Source organism: Tachyglossus aculeatus, chromosome 1 (assembly GCF_015852505.1).
Source record: "Tachyglossus aculeatus isolate mTacAcu1 chromosome 1, mTacAcu1.pri, whole genome shotgun sequence".
NCBI classification, from domain to species: Eukaryota; Metazoa; Chordata; class Mammalia; order Monotremata; family Tachyglossidae; genus Tachyglossus; species Tachyglossus aculeatus.
In genome coordinates, this window is record NC_052066.1 from 54004257 (window position 1) to 54028090 (window position 23834).

At 41.8% G+C, this 23834-nt stretch overlaps 1 protein-coding gene across 2 annotated transcripts in view; it reads right to left on the reverse strand.

The window, feature by feature from the left end:
- The window catches only part of KCNMB2 (potassium calcium-activated channel subfamily M regulatory beta subunit 2), a 314334-nt gene that overhangs the window by 57555 nt on the left and 232945 nt on the right, over nt 1-23834 (reverse strand). The window contains exon 1 of one of the 2 annotated variants that reach the window (XM_038747321.1): nt 9069-9106. The exons of the other annotated variant lie outside the window; for it this stretch is intronic. The gene's annotated coding sequence lies outside the window, so the exon portion shown is untranslated. Of the gene's footprint in view, nt 1-9068; nt 9107-23834 lie in introns of those variants that run through there. 2 annotated transcript variants of the gene reach the window in all.

The following is a 23834-nucleotide window of genomic DNA, read 5'->3' on the forward strand; positions in this document are numbered from 1 at the left end:
TTATTTAGCAGATTGGCAAAATCCTGGGTTAAGTGAATCTGTGAGAAAACAAAAATAAAATGTAGTCCTGTCTTGAGAATTTGAAGGTGTCGGTACCAACTGGAAGATTTCATCAGTGACGATGAATGTGGCTAGGGCCAGTGCATGACTAACAATGCTTTCTACATCACGTTCACGGAGCCTGTCTTGTGTCTACTGGCTTGTTGCATTAGTACCCTTGTTACTGGACGTGTTTTCATTTCTTCCTCTTGGTGTCATAATCCTCCCAAAGCCCCTCCTTCAAGACAGTCATCAAATAGAGAGTAGTAGCACAATAATTTTGCCGGAGAGTAGGGGATCCAAAACCAAGCCAGCGTTGTGCTGAGTCACGCCCATCAATCAATCAATCAATCAATCAATCATATTTATTGAGCGCTTACTGTGTGCAGAGCACTGTACTAAGTGCTTGGGAAGTACAAGTTGGCAACATATAGAGACAGTCCCTACCCAACAGTGGGCTCACATCCATCCCAGTAAGTTCATGTCTGTTTTCCCTGGGTCCTGAAGTTTTATCCCAACATATCAATTGATGGTATTTATTGAGCACTTACTCTGTGCAGAGTACTGTATTAAGCACCTAGCACTGTAGCCTCAGAGTCAGTCTGTTCTCTTTTCCCTCCTCCTCTTTTGCCTTCTCTCCCCACTCCCCGCCACCTGCTCTAGCTTATTTCATCATGGCTTAGTGGAAAGATCATAGACGTGGGAGTCAGATGACCTGGGTTCTAATCCTGCTTCACTACTAGTCTGCCTTTTGACCTTGAGGTAGTCACTTAACTTCTCTGTGCCTCAGTTACCACATCTGTAAAATGGGGATTACGACTGTGAGCCCTATGTGGGATAGACCAATTATCTTGTAACGAACCTAGCGCTTAGTAATGCCTGGCCCATAGTAAACACTTAACAAAAGCTAAGAAAAAAAAAAGGATTGAACACTTAAAATATCTCAGACACAATGTGCATCCCTGAATATCCTGATTCTGAAAAATCTCACCTGGCATCTTTGTGATTAAAATTATGGGATTTTAATGGGTAAAGTAAGAATGGCAAATTGAGAAGGAGCGAAATAATAAAATGCTTAGGTCTTGAAAGAACAAGATTGAAATGGTTCTGAAATAGTTACAAGGAAAACAACAGCCCCAGAAAGATGATGAAAGATACAGGAAAACAGAAAAAGCACCAATACATTAATATGATACTTAAATCATTTTAAAAGTGTTTCCAACTTATTAATCCCTTCATTCATCATATTTATTGAGTGCTTACTGTGTGCAGAGCACAGGGGACAGACATCAGTACAAATAAAATTACAGATATGTACATAAGTGTTTTGGGTCTGGAAAGGGGGAAGCATGAACGGATAAACGAAATTACAGATGTGGACATAAGTGCTTTGGGGCTGGGACGGGGGAAGAGCAAAAGGAACAAGTCAGGGCAATGCAGAAGGGAGTGGGAGATGAAAAGTGGGGCTTAGTCTGGGAAGGCCTCTTGGAGATGTGTCTCAATAAGGCTTTGAAGATGGGGAGAGTGGTTGTCTGTCGGATTAGAGGTGGGAGGGCTTCCCAGGCAAGAGACAGGATGTGGGCTAAGGTTTGTGATCTAACCAAAAAAAGCCTGGGTCTATTTACACATCAAGTCTTAACTTGCCATCTCTGGCCCCTCCATTTAGCAAAAAATCAATTTGTTATAATACGGTGATATAAACGAATAGGGGAGACAAAGGGCTGTTAAAATAGTCTTTCAAGAAATCTACTCAACTATGGTTTTCTTCAAGATGCACTGAAAAAACATAATGGGGACAGATAATGGTATTATATTGCTCCAACCACTTGACAATGGCACACAGAAGGAATAAAATAGCTTTCTCACTACAATTAACTACTGAACAGACCAGGAGTGTTTTCCCATTTGCTAAAGTAGAAAACCAACAAGAGCAAGTGTTTGAAAAGAACAATGTGAAGGAAATTATTCACTGAACTTCCAATTCTGCCTACTCAGCTTTGTTAGCGATAAGTTGAACAACCCTTACGAAGGCAGACAGGGTCACTTATGAACAATGGCGTATGAAGAACTCACTCTAAATCCTGTTCTTTGGCTGTATTGCCTACATTGCAAGGAAATAGTAAGTCAATTTGAACAATTTTAATCCTGATTTAAGGGGTAGTTTGGTGTGGTTGCTTGTTTGTTTTTGGTGTTTGTTAAGCGCTTACTATGTGCCAGACACTGTACTAAGCCCTGGATTAAGTATGAGTTAATCAGGTTGGTCGTTTGCAGTCTCAATCTCCATTTTGCAGATGAGGTAACTGAGGCACAGAGAAGTTAAGCCACTTGCCCAAGGTCATATAGCAGACAAGTGGCAGAGCTGGGATTAGAACCCAGTTCCTCTGACTTCCGAGCCTGTTCTCTATCCACTAGCCCATGCTGCTTCTCATTCAGTGAATTCTCTGTTAGATCTTTGTTATTGAGAGGCCTCTGGCTTTTAATCTTACCTCAGATACTGTATGGCTATCATTTAACAAGTCAGTTAATCAATTTCTTTACCTGGTGGTCATAATGAAAATAACAATAATAAAAAAAATCGTACTACTAGTTAAGTGCGGTCTCACATTTCCTCATGCCCAGTCATGTATTTCCTCCTGCCTTCGAAGTTTCATTCATTCATTCATTCATTCAGTCGTATTTATTGAGCACTTACTGTGTGCAGAGCACTGTACTAGGCACTTAGGAAGTACAAGTTGGCAACATCTAGACACGGTCCCTACCCAACAACTGGCTCACAGTCTAGAAGGGGGAGACAGACAACAAAACAAAACATGGGGCCAGGTGTTGAGTCGTCAGAACACAAAGAATTAAAGCAAAATGCACGTCATTAACAAAATAAATAGAATAGTAAGTATGTACAAGTAAAATAAAAAGAGTAATAGATCTGTACAAGCATGTATACAGGTGCTGTGGGGAGGGGAAGGAGGTAGGGCGGGGGGCATGGGGAGGAGGAGAGGAAAAAGACTATTCTAGACTGTGAGCTCGCTGTTGGGTAGGGACCGTCTCTATATGTTGCCAACTTGTACTTCCCAAGCACTTAGTACAGTGCTCTGCACATAGTAAGTGCTCAATAAATACAATTGAATGAATGAAAATGGGGGCTCAGTCTGGGAAGGCCTCCTGGAGGAGGTGAGCTCTAAGTGGGGATTTGAAGGGAGGAAGAGAGCTAGCTTGGCAGATGTGTGGAGGGAGGGCATTCCAGGCCAGGGGGAGGATGTGGGCCGGGGGTCGACAGTGGGACAGGCGAGAACGAGGTACAGTGAGGAGAATGATGTACAGTGAGGAGAACAAGGTACAGTGAGGGAAAACATATTCATATGTTATCTATATCAATACTCTTATTCCAAAACATATACAAAACAGACCTCATTTTCCCACCCTAACCCTGCCCTCCCCCTGATGTTCCTAACACTGTAGGTAGCATCACTATCCTTCCCATCTCACAAGCCTGGAACCTTGACATTAACCTCAACTAATTTCTCTCATTTAATCCTCACATTCAAACTGCCACCAAGTCCCATCTCTTCTACCTTGACAACATTTCTAGAATCTACTCTTTCCTCTCAATCGATCAATTGTATTTATTGAGTGCGGACTCTGTGCACAGCACCAAACTAAGTGCTTGGGCAAATACAATATAACAGAGTCCAAAGACACGTTTCCTGCCTACAGTTAGCTTACAGTCTGTAGGGGGGACTGTATCTCCACCCAACTATTACCATGCTGATCCAGGCACTTACCATTTCCTGCCTTGACTACTGCATCAGCCTCCTCTCTGACCTCCCTGCTTCCTGTCTCTCCCCCCTTCAATCCTTACTTCACTCTGCTGTCCAGCTCATCTTTCTGAAAAACCATTCAGTCTGTATCTCCCTACTCCTTAAAAAACCTCAGTGATTTCCTGTCCACCACTGCATCAGACAGAAACTCCTTACCATCAGCTTTTAGGCAATCACCTTCTTCCTACCTAAACTCACTGATCAACTATGGCCCAAACTGCAAAGTCTGCTCTTCTAAAACCAGTCTACTTTCTGTACATAAATCTTGTCTATCCTGCCTCCCACCCCTTGTCCACATTTTCCCTTTGGTTTGGGACTTCCTCCCTCTTCATATTCAACAGTACATCACTTTCCCTTCTCTCAAAACCCTCCTAAAATCACATCTCAGTGAAGAGGTCTTCCCACACTAAGCCCTACCTTTCCCCTCTCCACCCTCCCTTCTACATCAACTATGCACTCGGCTGTGTATTCCTTAAACACGTTCATATTCAACCCAGCCCCGTCGTACTTAAGTAAATATTTTTGTATTCTACTGTTTCCTCTACCAAAATCTATTTTAATGTCCATCCACACTTATAAACTGAAAGCTCCTTGTGGGCAAAGATCACACCTACCAACTCCATTGTACTGTACTTTCCTAAGTGCTTAGTACAGTGCTCTGCACACAGAAAGTGCTCAGATACCATTAATTGATTGATTGCTTACTTTGTGTCAAGCACTTTACAAAGTGCTGAGGTAGAAGATAATCAGGTACAGTCCCTGTACCATATGAGACATGGATGGTCTTGTCTAACAAGTTCTTCGAGGGATAATTAACAGAATTATTGAAGAAGTAATCAGAGTGAAAGTGTTCCACTTTATATTAACATTTAATCAAAATGAAAATCAGCAGAACAAACAGTACCACAGCGATATCAATTCAAAATAACTTCTGTGGGAATCACATTAGCACACATTTCCAGAACTAGACATACAACCATACTGAATGGTTCCATTCAATTCATTTCCCCTAAAAGCCTTACTCATGCTACAGAAAACACATACACACATGGTCTTAATTAGCCCTCTATTCCATAATTCATTTCTTAATGAGCTTTACAAATGGATAATCACGACTAATGTTCAATGCAATTTCTTGTATGTTTTCCATTTAAAACCACTTTAATTGTTGGAATTTATTTTGCTGGGCATTACGTGCCAACATCTGGTGCAAGAAAACCTGCTCATAATTCAAGCTCATCTCACAGTTGGTATAAACTTTTCTAGTCAAAACTGGTTTATACACCCTTTGTATGTGCTACTTATTTTCTGTTTACCCTTTGGAACAGAGTCATCACATACTTTTGGGTTAGAGACAGTAGTAGAGTTTTGAATAGGCTTTCACGGGAGTCACTTAGGGTTTATACAGTTTGGACTTCAAATTCCATATCAAGGCAAGACCAGTAGACCAAAATTTCTCTGTCATCTCTAGAGGAGCCTTATATCTGCTATTCTGTGGCATTCTTCACTCATGTTCAAGCATCATACTTCTCCACTCAGTAATAGAGAAAGAATAAGTGCAGAACCCAGTGGAGATTTTGCTCAGGATGGAAATAAATGGCTGTCTTCTCCACTCTATGACAAGCTCCTTGAAGGCAGGAATGGTGTCTACCGACTCTTTGATTATATTCTCTCAAACACTTAGTACAGTGCCCTGCAGTAAATGCTCAATAAACACCATGGATTGATTAACTGATTGACTCTAATAGGACTTTAAACACAGGGAAAATGGCAGTCTGTTGGGTGTGAAGAGGGAAAGAGTTCCAGGCCAGAGGGTGGATGATAATATGTTTTATTTGTTTATTTATTTGTTAATATGTTTTGTTTTTGTTAATACGTTTTGTTTTGTTGTCTGTCTCCCCCTTCTAGACTGTGAGCCCGCTGTTGGGTCGGGACCGTCTCTATATGTTGCCAACTTGTACTTCCCAAGTGCTTAGTACAGTGCTCTGCACACAGTAAGTGCTCAATAAATACGATTGAATGAATGAATGAATGAAGGCAAGATAACAACAAAAGAGATGAGATCCAGGGAAGTTGGTAGTTTGCTTTAGAAGAGCCAGTTATATAGGCAGGACTGCGGTGGGATGAGTGAGGATAGGTAGGAGGGAGAGAGCTGTTTTGATACAGAAAAGAATACACATTCACTGGAGGTTTGCAATGCCATCAGTTATCATGGGCTGATCATTCAGTTGGCAGATTATTCGGACATTTTGCTTACTCTTCCCTCTGTAGCCTTTTTCTTTTGAGCATTGCAGTGTTCACTGTTTCACATGTTCAGGAAGACCCTCCATAGGCATCATCATCCTTCTTTACGTGTTATTTGCTGACTGCTTACTGTGTGCAGAGCACTGTACTAAGCTTTTGGGAGAGTGCAGTACAACAGAGTTGGGAGACACATTCTCTGTTCATTGGAACAATGCATCTTCTTTCTGCCATAAAGTGATGGAACATAACATTAGAAAAGATTAAAAGCACCCCACAGGAAACAACTGCAGGACTTCTTTTGAAGTCCAGAAGAATATAAATGATCTATGCTCATTGCTGTAGAGCTACTGAGGAGTGCTCCATTAAAGAAAAGGGGAGTTCTTCAAGAAATAGCAACTACACTCCAGTGATTGTCTTTATACACGCCTTCTATGGCCAAGAACAGGTCCTTTACAAGAATTATTAGCTTTCCAGTATTTGGCAGTCAGCACCACAGAATAGAACACATTAATAGCTGGTTGTTCCAGTTATTCATTCATTCAATCATATTTCTTGAGCACGTACTGTGTGCAGAGCATCGTACTAAGTGCTTGGAAAGTACAATTTGCAACAGAGACAATCCCTACGCAAGACAGGCTCACAGTTATGTCGCCTAACGTTTGCTTTTAAGACAAGATCTAAATAAATGTCTTGGCAAAACAGATCCTAATAGAAGAGTGTTGATAGCTTTGAAGGAGAATAGGTCCTTCTACGCAAAGCTTCTTCAATCTGAACCGAACCTAAACCTGGACCTAAGTAATACCTACATAGAGATTGTTTGAAGGCACTATCTTGCGATTGTCTTCAGGATCTGAGTTTATGTACTTAGAGATTTTCCTTTTTTTCCTAGGGATGACCCAGAGGCAGTATCAGAGCAACTCAGCCAAGTAGATATATATTTGACTGTGCTGGGGATGGGAAGAAGGATAGTATTAGCAATTCTCTTGTTCTATCTAGAAAAAAAGCCAAGGGAAAATGGTAGTTATGAAGAAACCCTTAGTGATTTTATCTATAGAATGCTTGAGAGGTGCAAGGATTATCCAACCTTACTCGATTTTACATGGGATTCCCACCCCTTCAAGCATTTGGAGAGCATCTGAAATGTTACAGCCCTTGTCAAACACTGAAGTCTTATATAAATGCAAATTCATTTTAAAATTGACAAGGTGTTTAAGAAAGCATGTGAAACATTTTGACATGGGAAGGCATCAGGGATGGATATCTCAGCCCAGGGGATGATATTCCACAGTTGGAAGAACCAAGAACATGACCCTGGACAGACTCCCTTTGTTCTCCCCATGCCTCCGCTGAGCCCTACAATACTTACGTACATATCTCTACTTCATTTATTTGTATTGATTCTTGCCTCCCTCTCTCTAGAACGTTAGCTCAATGTATTTGTTGTGTGTATTGTCTAAGCAGTGAAATTAAAGGCTCCTAAACTTTATAATATAAAAAAATTTAAAAGTGTGCCAGATTGCCTGGTTCCTGGGATTTAGTAAAATCCTATTTGAAGGGCCAAGTTTTACCTTCAGTCACTGATTTTGGTTATCAATCAATGGTATTTGTCAGTGGTATTTATTGAGCTCTTACTATGTGCAGAGCACTGTATTAAGTGCTTGGGAGAGTTCAGTATAGCAGAATTAGCAGACATGTTCCTTGTCCATAATGAGTTTACCGTCTGGAAGGGGAGAAAGCCAGTAATATGAATCAATAAGTAATTTATAATAATTTAAAGATTTGTATATAAGTGCTGTGGATTTGGCGGTAGGGTGAATATCAGATGTCCCCTCAAATATATTTTCTCTCTTTTTACATCATCCACTACCTACCTGTGTTTCAAATCCCAGATATCAGCTTACATATAAAAACACCAAAACTTCTTTAAAAATAGAGTCTAAAAAGTGTCATGTGAATTGTGAATACTCAGTAAATAACTCATGAACTGACAACGTTGAAGGTCTACTTGTTTTTGTCTGTGTCATTGTCTACTTCGAGATCCAGGAAGCTCGACATGCATCGGATATGCTATTGAATTTCTGTTGGTTTTCTGAAACATAAATTCAAGCCTGTTCACTGAGAAAATGTGAAACTGGTTCAGAACGCTGTCCCAGAGCTCCATCCTTCAAAGGCTAGTGGTCTCTAGTTAGATTTTATATCTAGTTCTTTGGCAAGCTCACTAAACCCCCAGTGCTTAGAACAGTGCTTGGCACATAGTAAGCACTGCACAAATACCAACAGACTCCCTTTGTTCTCCCCCATCCCCCTTGCCTCCCCCCTGCTGAGCCCCACAGCACTTATGTACATATCCCTAATTTATTTATTTGTATTGATGTCTGCCTCCCTCTCTCTAGACTGTTATCTCGATATGAGCAGGGAATTCACTCATTCATTCAATCGTATTTATTGAGCACTTACTGTGTGCAGAGCACTGTACTAAGCGCTTGGGAAGTACAAGTAGGCAACATATAGACACGGTCCCTACCCAACAACGGGCTCACAGTCTAGAAGGGGGAGACAGACAACAAAACAAAACATGTAGACAGATGTCAAAATCATCAGAACAAATAGAATTAAAGCTATACACACATCATTAACAAAATAAATACAATAGTAATAATAATAGTAATAAAATAATAATAATGATGATGGTATTTGTGCAGCACTTACTATGTACCAAGCACTGTTCTAAGTGCTGGGGGGGATACAAGGTAATCAAGATTGCCCCACGTGGGGCTCACAGTCTTAATCCCCACTTTACAGATGAGGGAACTGAGGCACAGAGAAGTTAAGTGACTTGCCCAAAGTCACACAGCTGACAAGTGGTGGAGCCGGGATTAGAACCCATGACCTCTTGACTCCCAAGCCCACACCGAAGAGACCTCAAGGATATTCTACTTTGGTTCCAGTCTGCAGACCATTCAACCTTACCTCTCCCGTGGAGATGCAGCATCTGGCCTATCAGAAAGAGCATGGATCTGAGAGCCAGGGGGCTGAGTTCTAATCTTGGTTCTGCCACTTAAAAAAAAAAAGTATTTGTTATCAATCAATTGTATTTATTGAGAACTTACTGTATGCAGAGCGCTGTATTAAGTGCTTGGGAGAGAATGATACAACAAATGAACAATATATATTATATTGTTAGTTAATAAATTGTTAATAATACATATGAATATATATGGTATTTGTTAAGTGCTTACTACATATCAAGCACTGTACTAAGTGCCGGGGTGGATACAAGTTCATTCATTCATTTAGTTGTATTTATTGAGTGCTTATCGTGTGCTTATCGTAAGCACTTGGAAAGTACAATTTGGCAACAAATAGAGACAATCCCAAAGTTAAGCTGAATAGAGTCCCTGTTCTGCATAGGCAAACTACTTATCTTCCCAGTACCTCAGTTTCCTCATCTGTAAATTGGGGATTAAATACCTATTCTACCTCAGCTGTGAGTTCCACTTGGGACAGGGACCGTATCTGACCTGAGTATCTTGTATCTACCCCAGCTTTTAGTTCAAGTTGGCACACAGTTGGTGCTTAAGTGTGTCACAGGAGAATGGAAAGCAACCACCTTTCGTACATTTTGGTAAAACCCATGCAGAACACCACAAAAAAACCTCTAAAAAAATACCCTCCAAAAAATCTTCTTGACTGTTCCCAGTAGCAGCTTTGCTTCTAATATGCACAGATATCCCAGGCAGGATTAGATAAAGAAATTTCTGGAGGTTAGCGGTAGTAGTAGTAGTAGTAGTAGTAGTAGTGGTAGTAATGTGCTGAGGTCCCGCAGGATGAAATTCACTGTACTAAGAGCTTCGGACAGTCCAACAGAAGCAGGAAAAGTATTCCCTGCCCACAAGGATCTTACACAGTAATGCAGCAGACAGTGTGGGTATGCAGGGTGCTAATTCCTGATCAAGTATTTGATAAATGAAACACTGGCTGATACTTATTTTGCTATTTGCAAGCACATTAAATTTTTCATTGCGTTGGAAATCTGCGCTATTGGAGTGAATAGAAGGCTAAAATCATTAGTAAATGGACATTGTTCCAGTTTTTTAGATCAGCCTACAGAACCGGATTTATGGAAAAAGCTAATCTGTAGGGATAGGAGTTTTCCTTCCCATCCCCAGTTTAAGGGTCTCTTGTTCTGCATTGTCTTAGGGCTGTCTGCTGTGAAGGTGGATAGTTGTCAGGACAATCCATAATAAGCTGTTGCTGTTATATCAGGCATAGCCTGGATTGCCATGCTCTAACGTTAAAGATCCTACAATAATTGTTGTATCTGTTAACTGCTTATTACTATGTGCCAAACATTGTACTAAGTGCTGGGGTAGATGCAAGATCATCAGATTGGACACAGTCTGTGTCCCGTATGAGGCTCATAGTCTAAGGAGGAGGTAGACAGGCATTTTTACCCCATTTCACAATGAGGAAACTGAGGCACAGAGAAGTTTAATGTCTTGCCCAAGATCACACAGCAAGCCAGTGTGGGAGTCAGGATTAGAACCCAGGTCTTCTGACTCCCAGGCCAAGCACTGGAGTTGATACAAGAAAATCAAGCCCTGTCCTCTGTCCTTTGCAGCTTTGTAGCTGCATCTGACTGAAAAAAAAATAACTTGTACTTCCCAAGTGCTTAGTACAGTGCTCTGCACACAGTAAGCACTCAATAAATATGATTGAATGAATGAATGAATGAAAAGTGAAAACATAGTTCAAGGTAGGCCTTCCCTTTAAGCAATGGAGCTTAAAAATGTTCATTTTTCTAGAGGTTATATCACACAGAACACTTTGGTGATTACAAGTGAGGAATACGGTCTTTATGTTCATGAATGAGAATTAAGAAACATAGCCTTTCACTCTGTGGTGTTCCACATGGGTTTTACCAAAATGCAAAAAAACCGGCTGTGGATTTCCATTCTCCCATCGTCATCATCATCATCACCATCATCAATCGTATTTATTGAGCGCTTACTGTGTGCAGAGCACTGTACTAAGCACTTGGGAAGTACAAGTTGGCAACATATAGAGACAGTCCCTACCCAACAGTGGGCTCACAATCTAAGAGGGGGAGACAGAGAAATGTCCCTCATCAAAATGTAAGAAGACTGGATTTCCATTCTCCTGTAACACAATTTTAAAATGTGATGGAATGGAAAGAAAAATCCAATTTCTTTTTATGGTATTCGTTAAGTGCTTACTATGTTCCAGGCACTGCACTAAGCACTGGGGTAAATACAAGCTAATCGGGTTGGACACAGTCAATGTCCCTCAAAGGCCTCATGGCCTTTGTCCCTATTTTACAGATGAAGTAACTGAGGCACGGAGAAGTTAAGTGACTTACCTAGTATTACACACAACAGACAAGTGGTGAAGCCAGGGTTAGAACCCACATCCTTCCGATTCCCAGACCTGTGGTCTATCCACTAGGCACGCTGCTTATCGTTTATCACTTAGAGAAGCAGAATGGCCTAGTGGATAGAGCACGGGCCTGAGAGTCAAAAGGTCATGGGTTCTAATCCCAGCTCTGCTACTTGTCTGCTGTGTGACTTTGGGCAAGTCACTTCACTTCTCTGGCCATCAGTTCCCTCGTCTGTAAAATAGGGGGTTAAGACTGTGAGTCCAGTGAGGGACAGGGACCTTGTCCAACCCAATTTGCTTGTATCTACCCCAGTGCTTAGAACAGTGCCTGGCATATTGTAAGCACCTTACAAATGCCATTATTATCATCATCGTCATCATAATTATCACTTCTCACTTATTATCATAATGACAATGATAAAGCCTTGTATTTATGTAAGATTTTTAGCTTCCAGACTTTAATGAAAACGATATAGTATCCTAATATCACAAATCCTTGTTAGAGGAGGAGAAACATGAAATGGTGAGAAGCACTGGGGCCTAACGGACAAAGAACAGATAACGAGTCGAGCGACGAGGGCCCTAAGGCCAGTTCCTGCACAAGTCTGCTATGTGACCTTGGGTGAATCACTTAACCTCTCTGTGCCTCAGCTGCCTCATCTGTAAAATGGTGGCTTAATAACTTCTTTTCCCTCCCCCTCGAGTCCCATGTAGGACAGAGACCGTTTGGTCCGTTTTTATCGTATCTCTCCCAGGGCTTAGTACTGTGGATGGCACAGAGTAAGTGCTTAACAAATGCCACAAGGCTCATAGGGCATGAGCTCATTTACCTCCTCCAGGAGGCCTTCCTAGACTGAGCCCCTTCCTTCCTCTCCCCCTCGTCCCCCTCTCCATCCCCCCCATCTTACCTCCTTCCCTTCCCCACAGCACCTGTATATATGTATATATGTTTGTACATATTTATTACTCTATTTATTTATTTATTTATTTATTTTACTTGTACATATCTATTCTATTTATTTTCTTTTGTTTGTATGTTTGGTTTTGTTCTGTGTCTCCCCCTTTTAGACTGTGAGCCCAGTGTTGGGTAGGGACTGTCTCTACATGTTGCCAACTTATATTTCCCAAGCGCTTAGTACAGTGCTCTGCACACAGTAAGTGCTCAATAAATACGATTGATGATGATGATTTACTGCCAGCCTCCAGCCTGGGGTCCCTTGCAACAGATTACACCGCCTAGCCAATCCAACAGTGATTGCCTAGGGAGCAAGTGAGAAAGCAGTGAATAGTCGGAAAGAAATGAACACCTCCAACACACTCTGTTCAACCATCTGATTCACGTGGCTCAGTGGAAAGAGCATGGGCTTTGGAGTCGGAGGTCATGGATTCAAATCCCGACTCCGCCAATTGTCAGCTGTGTGACTTTGTCAAGTCACGTAACTTCTCTGTGCCTCAGTTACCTCACCTGTAAAATGGGGATGAAGACTGTGAGTCCCCCGTGGGGCAACCTGATCACGTTGTAACCTCCCCAGCGCTTAGAACAGTGCTTTGCACATAGTAAGCGCTTAATAAATGCCATTATTATTATTATTTACTCTGAAACTACCTTTCTTCGCATTAACAGGAGATATTTTGTGTGTTCTTCTACTTGCGGTTTTTAGATGTCTCAAGAGGGCTGGAGTTCAGAGAAGCTGCACAGCCAAATGGATATGTTGCCAACTTGTATTTCCCAAGAGCTTAGTACAGTGCTCTGCACACAGTAAGCGCTCAGTAAATACAATTGAATGAATGAATAAAGTATGGGCCTGGGAATCAGAGGATCCCAGCTCTGCCACTTGTCTGCTGTGTGACCTTGGGCAAATCGCTTCATTTCTCTGGGCCTCAGTTACCTCATCTGTAAAATGGGGATTAATACTGTGAGCCCCATGTAGGACAGGGACTGTGTCAGACCCAATTTGCTTGTAGCCACTCCAGCACTTAGTGCAGTGGCTGGCAGTAAGAGCTTAACAAATATCACTATTATTATTATTCACAAGATTGACGCCTTCCTCTGGAAATGTATAACTTTGGGATTGTGAATTCTAAGTGTCCAATAATTTTGTTGCTGGAAAAAAGTTCTTATTGATTTCTTGACAGTCACCAAGGCTTTTCTCCACTGAGTTCCCCTACCTACATTGCCCATATCATCATTGCATTAGAGAAGCAGCGTGGCTCAATGGAAAGAGCCCGGGCTTTGGAGTCAGAGGTCATGGGTTCAAATCCTGGCTCTGCCAATTATCAGCTGTGTGACTTTGGGCAAGTCACTTAACTTCTCTGGGCCTCAGTTACCTCATCTGTAAAAGGGGATTAAGACTGTGAGCCCCCATGGGACAAACTGATCACCTTGTAACCTCCCCAGCGCTTAGAACAGTGCTTTGCAAATAGCAAGTGCTTAATAAATGCCATTATTATTATTATTAACTCAAATTCCCCAAGCTATTAAAGAAACAAACTCCCGTACCCTATCACCTGCAGTAATTCAACAATTTGATTCTAGCAGAGATGAACTGAAAGATCTACTGTGGGGTTGGGGGAAGTGCTAGTGGGTGGAAATAGTATAAGAACCCTGAGTGACAGGTTGGGTAGAAGTAAGATGTTTCATTGGTACTAAAAAAAAGAAATTCCACTCCATTTTCTGCCCTCTTCCCCTTCCCACCGCACTTGTATATATTTGAACAGATTTATTACTGTATTTATTTTACTTGTACATATTTACTATTCTATTTATTTTGTTAATGATGTGCATATAGCTATAATTCTATTTATTCTGATGGTTTTGCCACCTGTCTATTTGTTTTGTTTTGTTGTCTTTCTCCCCCTTCTAGACCGTGAGCCCGTTGTTGGGTAGGGACTGTCTCTGTATGTTGCCGACTTGTACTTCCCAAGTGCTTAGTACAGTGCTCTGCACACAGTAAGCGCTCAGTAAATACGATTGAATGAATGAATGAATGAAAGGGAGAGATTTTTAGTCAAATCAATCGATCAGTGGTATTCTTTGAACATTTACTGTCTGCAGAGCACTGTACCAGTGCTAGGGAGAGTACACTACGAAGAGACACAGCATGGCATAGTGGATAGAGCACAGACTTGGGAGGCAGAAGGTCATGAGTTCCTAAACCCAGCTTCACCACTTCTCTGCTGTGTGAGCTTGGGCAAGTCACTTCACTTCTTTGTGCCTCAGTTACCTTATCTGCAAAATGGGGATTGAGACTGTGAGCCCCACATGGGACAGGGACTGTGTCCAGCCAGTGAAGTGAGGAACACAGAGAAATTATGGAAGTGTTACCCCATGTTTGGGGAATTCAGAGGTGAGACCCTTTGAGGGGAGGCAGTGTCATCTGGTAGAATGAACACGAGACTGGGAATCAGAAGCCCTGAGTTCTAATCCCAGCTCTACCGTTCTGTCCTGCAATTTCCTTATCTGTAAAATTGAGATTTGATACCAGTTCTACTACACCCTTAGATTGTGAGCATTGTATGAGACAGGGACAGTGTTTGATCTGATTATTCTGGCCCTACCCCAGTACTTAGTACAGTCCTGGATACATAATATGTGCTTAACACATTCCATAATTATAATCACTGTGGGGGTAAAATACCTGTTCTCCCTCCCACTTAGACTGTGATCCTCTTGTGGGGCATGGACAGTGTCCAATAGGAATATTTTGTATATCCCCAGTGCTTGGCACATAACAGAGTCCTTAATAAATGCAATCACCCTAATAATAATACACATCCAATTTCCTTTTTAGTAGCAATTACTATTACATTTATAAGCTAACATCACAGGCAGGCATTACCTGATTAGCTAAGTGCAATTTAGAAGCAGCAGTGTACAATTTAGCCTGGATGTATTTACACTGTAATTTAGTGAAGATTCCAGTTTCGCATTATTCATCCCAGCCGTGAAGTGAGAAGGGAAAACATGCTATGCCTTACTTCCTCTGTTCTAAATTTAGATTATTTGTCCTCAGTGGTTGGCTGTGTTTGGTTCATAAGAAGTCCTGTGGTTCATCTTTCCTTCTAGACTGCGAGTCCGTTGTTGGGTAGGGACCGTCTCTATATATTGCCGACTTGTACTTCCCAAGCACTTAGTACAGTGCTCTGCACACAGTAAGTGCTTAATAAATACAATTGAATGAATGAATGAATCTTTAACTCTCAATTAACTGATTAATTGAGAGTTGGCTGTGGAGAGCTGGTCCTCGTGCTTCTAGTGCCTGATTCCAAATTACCATAAGGTCAATGTTACTTAGGTTAAAGTAAAACTTGTGCTGGTAGGTGGATGATATTCCCATTAGGTTTTTTTTTAAATAAATTTAGGCATTCATTTCCCAAATTGAAGAATAATATGGGCAGCAGCTGACTTCCTGCTCCTTTGCAAAAGCTGGAATTCAATGATCTGTGTAGGAGAATTAAGATAGAGAAGCATTTCATCAAGGATCTAAGTCAGCAGGCTACCTCTTCAGTGGACTTGTTCAACCTCTCCTCTAAAGTACTGATAATAATAATAACCATAATGATAATGATGATGGTATTTGTTAAGTGCTTACTATGTGCCAAGCATTGGTCTAAGCACTGGGGTAGATACTAGATATTGAGGTTGTCCCACATGGGGCTTACAGTCTAAATCCCCATTTTACAGATGAGGTAACTGAGGCACAGAGAAGTTAAGCGACTTGCCCAAAGTCACACAGCCGACAAGTGGCAGAACAGGATTAGAACCCACAACCTCTGACTCCCAAGCCCGTGCTCTGTTCACTAAGCCACACTTCAGTGGGTACAAGTGATCTAGCCAGGGATTGTGAAACTTATTCATGTTTATAAAATGTTTCTATCATTGTTATTATCATCATAATTTACCGAATGACTACTGTATGCTGAGCACTGGAGTAGATGCTTCCAGAGGCTAGATGCATCCTGTTGGACTGGCAACTCTTTGTGGCCAAGGGATTATGTCTACTGACTTTATTGTATACTCTTCCATGTGCCTGGTATAGTGTTCTGCACAAAGTAAGTGCCCAAGAGATGCCACTGACTGATGAATCGATTGATGCTAGATGCTGAGGAATGGCAAATGTAAGCCATGCAGCAAATGTAGTGGTTCTGTTGTAATCATTAAGATGTGGTAGGGATTGTCATTCCTAAATTAGTGTTGTTAGCGAGTCCCCCTTTTCCTCTCCTCTCCCTACCTCCCAACCAGACACACTGAAATATCCCACGGTTAGATGTGTCATGTCTGAACCTGAAGATATATATTTGTATGTGTATATAAATATATATAGATATATACGCACACATGTTTATGTGTGTATATGTAAGTACATATGTGCATATAATAATAATAATGGCATTATGGCATAATGTGTGTGTGTGTGTGTTTGTGCATGTGGAAGTACAAGGATATGTATATGATGTTCTTGGCTAAAACCTTGGCCTAGAAATTTAGCTCTGGGACTATTCTGCTATCATCTTGGCTAAGTTATTTAAAATTTGGATCTAGTTTCCCAATAGAGTCACTGGAAACTTAAAGAGAGGATTAATTAGATTATAGATGAAGTAGATGGCGTATTCTGGAAAAAGTGGCACTGGGATTTACAAGAACTATGTGTTTTTATGTCCTCGTCTTTTGTGTCACCTCAGTTCCTCCCTGACACACCTGTCAAGAGAAGAGTGAAGCGTCATAAACTTGGATGTGTAAATTAGAGGGAGTAGTATAGTCCCATGTATACAGAAGCAGAGAGATGCTAGTCAGTGATCCTTTGCCTCCTGGGAAAATTTGGGAACTCTTCTCAAAAGGAGGGCATGAGCAAAGACAGGATGGGGAGGTGAAAGAAAGAGTAAGTAGGGTTGATTTTTGGGGGGGACACCAGGCTTGACTAGTATTAATTAGAAGTGATTTGGGGGGGCTCTTGAAAAACGTAGTTGCAATGTAACTCTCCCGTTTCTCCTATTTGCCTAAAAACAAACATGGTAAAGGGAAAATTCTGGAGGTGGGATTTTTCTCACTCCACACCCAAGAGTGGAGAAGAGTAGAATAGATTCTATGCTTATATTATATGATATCTGATCCACTACAGCTTTTGAAAGCATCATTTTTTACGGTATTTAAGTGCTTACTGTCTGCCAGGCACTGTACTAAGTGCTGGGGTAATATACAAGCTAATCAGGTTGGACATAATCCATGGCTCACGTGGGGTTTACAATCAATCCCCATTTTACAGATGAGGTAACTGAAGCACAGAGAAGGTAAATGACTTGCCCAAGGTCACACAGCAGACAAGTGGTGGAACTGGAATTAGAACTCAGATCCTTCTGATTCCCGGGCCTGTGCTCTATCCACTAGGCAACATTGCTTCTCTTATATGGTTACAACCAATTTACTGCATTCCTATGGTATATGTGTTTCAAATGGAACGGGGGAGGTGTGAGAGTCAGGAAAAAAGAGCCTATATTAATTAGTTTCTGTTCCCTTCCTTAACTGGAAGCTTTGAATATCAGAGGCCCAAGTCAGCTCTGCTATAGCTTAAGGAAAAAAGACACATTTCCCATATCCCAAGATTAGTTTGACATTAATTAAAACTACATGCTGCCCTGCTAGCCTCACTCCTTATCACTTTTACAGGCCTCTTGTGATTTAAAAAAATCTTGCTGTTTCTGAATGTCAAAATCCTGAACCCCTGAAGCCCAGAGCTGAGTCTCAACCCTGTTCTGTTAATTAGTCATGTTGTTTGCTAAAGTTGTACCCCAGAACAGTGCCATTTTCTGTTCTAATCACCCTTTCTTCAAATCATCCCCACAGTTTTATTTATTTTTTTTCAGCCAATTCAAGCAGTATGGCTCAGTGGAAAGAGCACGGACTTGGGAGTCAGAAGTCATGGGTTCAAATCCCGGCTCCTCCACTTGTCAGCCGGGTGACTTTGGGCAAGTCACTTAGCTTCTCTATGCCTCAGTTCCCTCATCTGTAAAATGGGGATTAAGACTGTGAGCCCCACTTGGGACAAACTGATCACCTTGTATCCTCCCCAGCATTTAGAACAGCGCTTTGCTCATAGTAAGGACTTAGCAAATGCCATTATTATTATTATTATTATTTAAAGAGGAAAGGTTTCTCCTGAACATCTTTCATTTTAAATGAATATTTATTGTTGGTCCAAATTTTAAGTTTGGGGTAGTCACAAAGGGTTCATAAACTATCAGTCAATGAACAGTATTAAATGAGTGTCTACTGTATAAAGAGCACTACACTAACTAAGGTCTGGGAGAGTACAATTAATAGACAAGAGGTGGTTTCCCCATGGGACTGGAGATAAAATTACCTGTGGTTCCCAGATTTGTCTGTAAAGGCCTGAAGAAGTGGGGCAATAAGAGAATGTGGTCTTTAAAGTGCAATGTTCATTCATTCATTCATTCAATCGTATTTATTGAGCGCTTACTGTGTGCAGAGCACTGTACTAAGCGCTTGGGAAATACAAATTGGCAACATATAGAGACAGTCCCTACCCAACAGTGTGCTCACAGTCTAGAAGTGCTTACTATGTGCAAAGCACTATTCTAAGTGCTGGGGAGATTGCAGGGTGATCAGGTTGCCCCAAGGGGGGCTCACAGTCTTCATCCCCATTTTACAGATGAGGTAACTGAGGCCCAGAGAAGTGAAGTGACTTGCCCAAAGTCACACAGTTGACAACTGGCGGAGCCGGGATTTGAACCCACAACCTCTGACTCCAAAGCCCGTGCTCTTTCCAATGAGCCATGCTGCTTCAGCAGTTGAGGAAGATAAACTTCTGCTGTCTGGAGAGTGGAGCTCCTCAGTAATCCATTTCCTGCAGGACTCTAGACTGTAAGAAGCATATTGTGGCCAGGGAATATATCTATTATATTTGTTATATTGTACTTTCCCAAGAGCTTAATACAGTGCTCTGCACACAGTGAGTGCTCAGTAAATATGATTAACGCCAGTCCACTCCACTCCACTGGGGAAGCAGCATAGCCGTGGGATTCAGAAGGTCATGGGTTCTAGTCCTGGTTCTGCCACTTGTCTGCTGTGTGACCCTGGGCAAGTCACTTCATTTCTTTGTGCCTCAGTTACCTCATCTGTAAAGTGGGGATTGAGACTGTGAGCGCACATAGAACAGGGACTGTGTCCAACTTGATTTGCTTGTATCCTCCCCAGCACTTAGTACAGCACCTGGCACATAGCAAGCGCTTAACAAATACAATCATCATCATCCACTCTGCCTCCAGGTGAAAAATGCAGTGGCCCCGGGTTGTGAGGAAGTGGGCAGCATTTAGTGTGGCTTGGTATATCCCTCCATTGTGCCCAGTAAACTTACACTACGTTACAAGTATAGTGACATGATGGAGAAGCAGTGTGGCTCCGTGGAAAGAGCACGGGCTTTGGGAGTCAGAGGTCAGGGGTTCAAATCCCGGCTCTGCTAATTGTCAGCTGTGTGACTTTGGGCAAGTCACTTAACTTCTCTGGGCCTCAGTTACCTCATCTGTAATATGGGAATTAAGACTGTGAGCCCCCCGTGGGACAACCTGATCACCTTGTAATCTCTCCAGCACTTAGAACAGTGCTTTGCACATAGTAAGCACTTAACTAAATGCCATTGTTATTATTATGATGATGTCCCAAAGTGAGTTGTTGATTACGCCATGGGTAGAGGATCAGCTAATTCAGCCTGGGCTTCTACTACTGTCACCTGGGCAAAAGTGAGATTGGTCCATCCTGCCATCTCTAGATGGAGGCCCAGGGTCCAGGCTGGAGGAGCTCAGCTGGGGTTACCAGAACTGTCACTTAGTGGAAGTGGCAGCCAAAGAGGTGACCTCTGTGCCCCTCTGCCAGAACTGGGCCTATCGGGTGGCCGTGAAAGTTTGCAAAGGTGATGGCAGCCCCGGATGAGTTTACACTCCCAGCTCTTCTAATTTCGGCTTTTCCCACATCTTTTATATTTTTTCTTTCCCTTTATTTTTTCTCCTTTTCTCCCCGTCCTTCCTTCTTCAATCGTATTTATTGAGCGCTTACTGTGTGCAGAGCACTGTACTAAGTGCTTGGGAAGAACAAGGTGGCAGTAGTGATATTAACAGACAGGGAAAAGGCAGAAGGGGGAGACTTGAATTTAATAGGGAAGATGAGAAGTTAAGTTTTAGGCCTGTAGGGTTTGAAGAGGCCAAAGGAAATGTCATTAATAAAATTAATGGAATAATAAATATGTATAAATATACACAAGTGGCAGCACAACCGTCTTCCACCAAGCTCTGAGCGGCAACTCGCCTTAGAGCGGGGAATGTGGAAGAAAAGCCATTTTGGCGAGCAGCTCTCCCTGACATGGCCAATGCAACCCACCCGATCAGCAGTCTCAGAGCAGCTGCTGCTGCATGACTACAGGATTAATCTGGCTTTCATTCATTCAATCATATTTATTAAGTGCTTACTGTGTGCAAAGCAATGCACTTAGAGCTTGCTCTCTCTTTCTTTCTCCCTCTTTTCTTCTCTCAGTGCTGAGCTTGCCATCCCCTGCCACCCACTTTATAGCCCTGCCCTAGGGGATCCCACCTCATCGTGCCTTGGGCCACTGGAAATCTGGTCATCTTTATTAATAATAATAACAATAATAATAATAATGATTATGGTACTTATTAAGAGCAGCATGGACTAGTGGCAAGAGCATGGGCTTGGGAGCTGAGGATGGGGCTTTTAATCTCGCCTCTGCCACTTGTCTGCAGTGTGACCTAGGATAAGTCACTTAACTTCTCTGTGCCTCAGTAACCCCACGTATGACAACCTAATTACCTTATATCTACCCCAGTGTTTAGAACAGTACTTAGCACATGGTAAGCACTTAACAAATATGATAATAATAATAATAATTATTATTTGCTAAGGACCATTTTAAGTGCTGGGGTGGATATAAGCTAATTGGGTTGGACACAGTCCCTGTCCCACGTGAGTCTCAAAGTCTTAATCCCCATTTTACAGATGAGGTAACTGAGGCACAGAGAAGTGAAATGGCTTGCCCAAGGTCACACAGCAAATAAGTGATGGAGCTGGGATTAGAACCCAGATCCTCCTGACTCCCAAGCCCGTGCTCTACTATAAACTACATTTTCTTTGTGGTTATTAAAAAAGCCAAACTGACATTTCTTACAGCAACAACACCTTTCACTAAAAATCCCAGGGCATGACAATTCCATGAGGACATTCCAAGACCTTCATTTATAAAGGCACAGCTGCGGTCCTTTCTTAATGATGAAGATTATTTTTATATGGTTCACAGACCAGCTTCTCTCTTCAAAACAAGCGTTGCAATGCCCAGAGGACTTGCTATATAACCAAGGAACTTCTAAAAGACACTTAAACCAGCAGGGAATCAGGTCTCAGAAGGAAAGGATTCCTTTCACCACAGATGGGAAGAGATTGGTCAGATTTTTCAAAATGCAGCAATACGTCAAGATAAAGTTCATTAGATATTTTTCCTTTGTGAGTCCTTAGCCATGAGGATTTCCCACCCCTGAATCTGGTTTAATGGAAAGTATGCTCTATAAGTGAGTTTTTGTGTAATGCAACCATGTAGTATCTGAATGTGTGTCATGCTGGTGCTCTATGTGATGATGATTTCTGAGGTATTTATTAATATTAAAAATGTTAACTATTATTATTTTATTTTAAGTACTATATGCCAAGACTAAACTAAGCAGTGGGGTATGTAAAAATAATCAGATTGGACACAGTCTCTGTCCCACAGTGTAATGGGGAGGGAGGACTGGTAGGCATTGAATACACATTTTGCAGTTGAGGAAATGAAGGCATAGAGGATTTAAGTGGCTTGCTGACAAGTGATTGGGCTGGGATTAGAGCATGGGTCTCCTTACTCTGTTATATGTTATATGTTTCCAACTTGTACTTCCCAAGCGCTTAGTACAGTGCTCTGCACACAGTAAGTGCTCAATAAATATGATTGATTGATTGATTATATACTGTTTTCTTTAGGCTATTCTGCCATCTTATGAAAGTCACAAACATAAATGCCGGTAAAAACACTCTTAGCTATAAAAAGTTATCTTAATTAGAATGACATTACATTTTTCTGAGACAGATCCCATAGCCAGCTTTGGTGAAACAGAAAATTGGAAGGGTTAGCCTAACTGTATGAAGAGAGTTTTATTATTTTTAGCTCTCACTACATTTCATGCATTAACCATACACTACATCAAATGGTAGGAAAGATTGCCAACAATTAACTGCATTCTGTGGTGCAGTCAGGTCATCAAAATTGAAGCAATGCTCATGTCAGAGAAAGAACATGAAGTAGTGGATAGAGGAAGGGTCTGGGAACCAGAAGGTCATGGGTTCTAATCCTGGCTCTGCCACTTGTCTGCTGTGTGACCTTGGGCAAGTCACTTCACTTCTATGTGCTTTAGTTAACTCATCTGTAACATGATGATTGAGACTGTGAACCCCACATAGGACAGGGACTGTGTCCAACCCAATTTACATGTATCCACCCCAGTGCTTAATACAGTACCTGGCACTTAGTAGGTGCTTAACAAATGCAACAATTTTTATTATAAATTATTATGGCAACACCATTCTGCTGGATAGGACATATAAGGAGCATGGATGATCAATCAATCATTTACTGAGTATTTACTGTGTTCAGAGCACTGTACTAAGCGCTTGGGAGAGTACAATATAACAGAGTTGGTAGACGTGTTCCCTGTGCACAACAAGCATACAGTCTAGAGGAGGAGAAATTGATACATAAACAAATTATGGCTATGTTCACAGAAACTGCCCTCTCAAGGGTCACCATAAGTCTCATTCTTTCCAAATCCAACAGCCTCTACTCCATCCTAATCCTTGACTTCTCAGCTGCCTTCAACACTGCAGACCCCCCGGAAACATTATTAAACCTTGGCTTCACTGACACTGTCCTCTCCTGGTTCTCCTCTTATCTCTCTGGCTGCTCATTCTCAGTCTCCTTCGTGGGCTTCTCCTCTACCTCCCACCCCTTAACTGTGGGGATCCCTCAAGGTTCAGTCCTGGCTCCCCTTCTATGCTCCATCTACACCCACTCCCTTGGAAAACTCATTTGCTCATTTGCTTCAACTACCAACTCTATGAAGACACCCAAATCTACATCTCCAGCCCTAATTTCTCTCCCTCTTTGCAGTTTCACATTTCCTCCTGCCTTCAAGACATCTTTACTTGAATGTCCCCCCATCACTTCAAGCTTAACATATCCAAAACAGAACTGCTTATCTTCCCTCCCAAACCCTGTCCGCCCCCTGACTTTC